At 41.8% G+C, this 6000-nt stretch overlaps 1 protein-coding gene across 1 annotated transcript in view; it reads left to right on the top strand.

Moving 5' to 3' along the window:
• The first annotated feature begins 648 nt into the window (after positions 1-648).
• Positions 649-6000, top strand: part of LOC128743762 (inositol-pentakisphosphate 2-kinase) — a 192041-nt gene continuing 186689 nt past the window's right edge. Inside the window, exon 1 of the mRNA XM_053840423.1 lies at positions 649-800. The gene's annotated coding sequence lies outside the window, so the exon portion shown is untranslated. The remainder of the gene's footprint in view (positions 801-6000) is intronic.

The raw sequence follows: 6000 nt of genomic DNA, 5'->3' as shown, positions 1-6000 counted from the left end.
AAAACGGTCAAACGAACGGGGGTCCACGGTATAACTTCTATGATGATGTCATGCGTATATAAAGTTGCTCTTTCAAAAGTTAGGCCCTTGAGGTGGTTCACGCCAGAATTTCGATGGTAACCATTGGTAGTCTGACCTGAGTGCATCTCTGCTCCATTCTGTCAAAACAAAAAAAGCGCTCCAATCCGATCCGCTCGAAGCTCGATCCGCTACACAAATTGCAAACTTTGTTGAAATACCTGTGTTATTTGCAAATCGGGATACTCCGGATAATTACGAGGAGGTCAACGCGTTAGAAGTACTTTACCATGTTTAGTGCCATTAAGTGTGTGTTACCTGCCTACTATATAGTTGCAATGTTTTGTGCTTCACTATCCTTATTATAGTCGTGCTGTGGTTTGTGCTATCATTTTGCATTCGACTGGAAACAAGAGTTTATCGGAGTTTGTTTACAACTAAAATTAAGAAGATCTCGTATTTAAAGAAGTTTCCGGAATGAAATCCACAATTATGTGCAATAGTGCTAATTACTGCAATGAGAATAAGTTTTTCTGCTTGCATTCTACAAATTATACCATAGTGTAGGTAAAGAAAATAGTGCTTCGTCTCTATTCGCAAATATGGAGAAGTGTTCAAGTTCGTGTTTTTTGTTAATTAATATTACCACCAGGTAGTTGTATTGTTAAATTTAAAAGGCTGGTGGAGTGCGTTGAATATTGTGGGAAGTTTTGATACTCATTGAGCCTAAAAAAATCGAAAATAACAGCTCCGCTAAAATGGTTAAAAATTGTATGGATCCGGTAAGTAGAATCATGTTTTCTCTAAAGTCCTAATCAAACGATTTGCACATACTCTATTGGCATTTATGTTGGAATTTATTGTTACGTTCAATAAGTAATTACTTGCGTGGATGGAAAAACTTTAGCAATTTCTTAAATTTACCAAATTAAATTGGATGGAGGATGAATTATTGTCAGTTTCTTCAACTAACAGCTAACAACTTCTGAGCTGAAAGTTTTCAGAATTTTACGTGAACCGAACCTAACCGGAAAGTGGAAGTCTCCTATTTTCCCACAAAACTGAGATTTTTTTTGAGTACCTATCACTTATTTCAAATATTCAAATAACAAATTTCAAAAATTTGTAATTTTTGTTCCAATTATCATTCATTTTTTTAAATGCAAGCAAATTTTCTCAGCTAAGCTAAGCAAATTATTGTCTGAAAACAATTTTTTTTACAAAATTTTCCTTGCCAGGAAAAACTCTAAAGAATATTACAATGTGTAATATATTTCAAATATTATTCTATTTTTTATTAATTCATATACTTTTATCATGTTTTTACTTGGCTATGAATTCTTCAGATGCCATTCTTACAGGAAAAAAATCATTCCTATAAGAGATCTGCTTAGCTGCTTATAAGATTTGGAGTTCAACTGGTGTGAACTTCAAAATAATTATGAAGATGATATTTCTAATGGTAAACACGTCCTGAAGTCCTTGAAGAATCTTGGAATTTTCAAGTCTGAAGAAAATGTCTGAATTAAAGAACGCGAAGCAGCAGCATCAGATCGAAAACTTCCAGAACCTTGCAAATCTGACTGGCAGCGGCAGTAAGAAAATTATTGAATCCCTGGCCAGCGGCATTCAAGATTTCCAGTACGAGCCGAACGTAGGAGTTTTCTTGGTATGCAAGATACGAGGACCTTTTTACAAAGGTCGGCGAAGACCTGGTTGATGCCGCCCGAGCGAGATTGCTTCTACGCAAGCTGAGTACACCGTTACACGGGAAGTACGTAAATACTATCCTTCCCAAGCACCCTGGGATTACACTCTGGACGGGACCATCAAGAAACTGAAGTCGCCAGAAGTCCCAGTGTTACCGGGCGGTGCCTGCAGCACTTCAAAAGCAATACCGCAGCACTCCAACATCACATGCTGCTATGGTGAACAAACACTGTGAAGCCTTTCAACTCTTCAAGTTCATACCACAGGATCAATTCCGGAAAACCCTCCGCTTCGTCCGTGGACTCCAATCGCCCCGGGATGCGGATATCCGAGCCAGATTGATTTCGAATCTGGTAGGCTATGAAAACGCAGCAGGAGAGTAAAGTTTTTGGAGCGTCTTCGAACAGTTCGAAAACAGACACTGATGAAGCCTAACAAATCGTAGGCGAAATACGTATCTGTAGCGAAGAAATATACATAGTACAATTTAATTGGATAAGTTTTTTTTATTTCATTTCGACTGGAGACGCAGGTAAAACAACTATATTGAGAGCCTTGTGGAAGAATGTCATTGCGTGGCTAGCCTCAAGCAGGACAAACTGATGGTGGAGAGCAAAGAAGCAACCAACGTCAAAATTTCCTCTCGCAACTAGAAGAATACTGCCACGAAGAAGAGCCCAAAGAGTTGCTAAGACGCTGTGTTGGAATTCCGGTGACTTATGTCCATGAGTGTCCGTTCGCTTCACACACCTGCTCCAGAGGCAAGCAACAATTATCAGAAGAAAAGCTATTGTTCCTGTAGGAAACCAGGGACCATTGAAGCAGTCGAATCCTAAAGAGAATAAGACGGAAACCGTTTCACGGTTTGCAACATCGGAAACAAACGGAAGTTCGTTCCGGTTAAGCCCAATGGTTTAGCAGTCAAATTTCAATTTTTTCTGTATCGTCAGTCGAGTGAGACAGTCGTTTGTTTTCGCTATTCAAAAGTTTTATCTTTTCCGACGAATAATTAAGCAATTTTCACTAAGTTTGTTCCAAACGTATTTTGTGACTTATTTAGTGACCATATTCTATATAGTTTACGTGATTCGTGTTAGTATATGCTGTATATTTTGCTGATTAACAGCCAGATTTTATCTACGATAGCGCCAAGCTATACGCTCTATTGTACTTACTGTGCCATATAAAGCAGATCGTTCCAAGCGCAATGGATAAAAAGCAGTGCGGAGAATGCAATTGTGAAATCAACGATCTTGAGCCACTTCGTTGTGGTTTCTGTGAAGCATTTCTGCATATAGGCCAGCAGTGCTGTGGTATTAATGCACGGGGATTAAAAGAATCCTTCGCAGCCGGGAAAATTTTATTAATTTGCTCAACCTGCAGGGCTGAACTCAAAGGCCGCAGTATTAGCCGCTATATGGAAGAAACAAAACAATGCCAGTCATTGCCTCCCGCTGCTCCCGCTATGCCTGATCTGACTACACAATTTCAACAGTTGTGCGGTGTTGTCGAAGCACTAAGCAACAAAATTGACGGTTTCATCTCTAAGCCTATGCCCGTTGCTACTCCTTCCATATGTGATACTCCAATCTGGCCCGGTCGTAGTGCAAAACGACGTCGTGATGAACCCCAGGCCCAGCCCGTCATTCGTGCGGCTGCTGAGCGTGGAACAAAAGACATCAGTATGAATGATCTTTCTGTTGCTTCTATTCTTCCGGCTACCGCACAAAATAAATTTTGGCTATATTTATCCGGCTTAAACCCGCTCGCTACGAACAGTGACGTACAAAAAATAGTCTCTTGCTGCTTGGATGTTTCGGATGCTATCGAAGTGATACGGCTTGTTCCAAAGGACAAAGATGTTACTAGCCTATCATTTGTGTCATATAAAATCGGCCTTGACCCTACATTGAAGGAGATAGCATTGGATCCCTCTTCATGGCCTGCAGGTTTGATGTTTCGGGAATTCATTAACCAGCCAAAAAACGCATTCCGTCAGCCGAGGATGGAGCAAATGGTATAAATGCAGTTGGATCCCACTCGTCATCGTCGTTAGATACTCCCGTCGCTGCTGCTGTGGATCCGGGACACCCTTTACCAGGCACTATGGAAGCCCCAACCCCCTCCGAGACAGTCGTGCTTTCTACTGATACCCGCCATCGTCTTCGTCCCGGTCCTGTTTTCGGAGTGCGGGATGGGGTCTTCCAGCCTGTAATATCAGGCATGTATAATAATAATTATGAATTTTCGGTACCTGATTTTTACCCCTGTTCCAGTATTGCGGGCCCCAACTCAACCGCTCAGCAGTCTGAGCGTATCGAAAACAATATCTGGCTTACCTATCAGAACGTGCGCGGACTGCGAACCAAAATCGACGAAATTTTTCTTAACACCGAAGACTGCATGTACGATGTTATTATCCTCACCGAAACTGGATTAGACGACCGCATTCAATCACTTCAGCTGTTCGGTAATTCATTCAATGTTTTTCGGTGCGATAGGAGCCACTTGAACAGCAACAAACGTTCGTTCGGTGGTGTGTTGATAGCTGTGGCAAAACAGTATCCGTGTGCTTTATACGAGTCTGCACATGGCAGGCATCTGGAACAAGTCTGTGTTAAAGCGACTATACGGGGCTCAATAATATTGCTTTGTGCTATTTATATAGCGCCAGATAAAAGTAATGACGTAGCAATTGTCAATATGCATATTGCCTCTGTGCGGGATTTTTGGGAGAAACATTCTGATGATAGTACCGTGATTGTATGCGGTGACTACAATCAGCCACGTATCACTTGGAATACATGCAACGGTGTGATACGGCATATTGATTCAGCGCAGCTTTCGGCAGCGAATGCAGCACTAATAGACGGCATGGATTTTTTGAACCTGTATCAAGCTAATGTTCAGCGTAATCAACTTGGACGTGTGCTTGATTTAGTTTTTACTAGTGATACCAATATTATGGTTGATACGGCGGTAGCACCCTTAACACAACCGGACTTGCATCACCCTCCCCTGATCATGTCGCTCCCCGCCACTCAACAAGTTGCCGCACAAGATTGTATTGTACCAGTGAGACGCGAGTTGAATTACCGCAAGATTGATTTCGATGCCTTTTCTGCACATCTTTCGGATATTGATTGGTCCAGCTTGTACGAAACTGACTCGGTTGACACCATGTCTTTGCGATTTTGTGACACTATCCGATTATGGTTAAATCAGAATTTGCCTTTCGTGAAACCCGCTTCCTCTCCTGCGTGGAGCACACATCTGCTGCGTCGCTTGAAGCGTGTTCGCAACAAATGTCAGCGTAAGCATCGTCGGTGGAGGACTATTCATACTAAACACGATTTTAAGCGTGCTAGTGAAGATTACAGACGTTTAAATGCTAGTCTTTATAAGTCGTATGTTTTGAGTGTTCAAACAGACTTGCGTAGAAACCCGAAAAAATTTTGGACATTTGTAAATTCAAAAAGAAAACGCTCTTCGATTCCTACGGAAGTCTACCTTGAAGGAACTGAATCGTCCACTGAATCCAGTTCATGTGAGTTATTTGCTACGTTCTTTTCGTCTGTTTTCACTTGTGATCCTGGACCAAGTGGGGCTGATGATGACGCTGCGTTAATGGTTCCTGCCAATTGTGTCGACTTTGATATCTTCGAGATCAATCCTGACATGATCATCGCTGCCGCCAAAAAATTGAAATCATCGTATTGTGCTGGACCTGATGGAATCCCTGCCGTTGTTTTTTGCCGGTGCACCGCAGCTTTAGCTGCACCCCTCTGCTGCATCTTTAATAAATCTTTCGCACAAGGAAAATTTCCGGACATTTGGAAACATTCGTTCATGTTCCCGGTATTCAAAAGTGGAGATCGCCGAAGTGTCAGGAACTACCGTGGTATTACCAGTTTATCCGCCGCGTCCAAATTACTTGAAATAATCGTAAGCGATGCTTTAATTCGTAGCACTAAACATTACATTTCCTCTAACCAACATGGATTTGTGTCTGGCCGCTCTGTGACGACGAACCTACTTGACTTTACTTCCAATTGCATTACTGAAATGGAGCGCAAAGTGCAAGTAGACGTAATATATACTGATTTAAAAGCTGCCTTCGATCGCATCAATCATCGCATATTGCTTGATAAAATATTACGACTGGGTGTTTCGCAACAGTTTGTTACATGGTTACGCTCGTATTTGTGCGACAGAGTTTTACAAGTGAAACTTGGCTCGAAGGTATCGTCCCCGTTTACGAATCAATCTGGT

The sequence above is a fragment of the Sabethes cyaneus genome, chromosome 3, assembly GCF_943734655.1.
Source record: "Sabethes cyaneus chromosome 3, idSabCyanKW18_F2, whole genome shotgun sequence".
NCBI lineage: Eukaryota > Metazoa > Arthropoda > Insecta > Diptera > Culicidae > Sabethes > Sabethes cyaneus.
The sequence above is the reverse complement of the archived record's forward strand: the minus strand, read 5'-3'. Positions and strand labels throughout refer to the sequence as shown.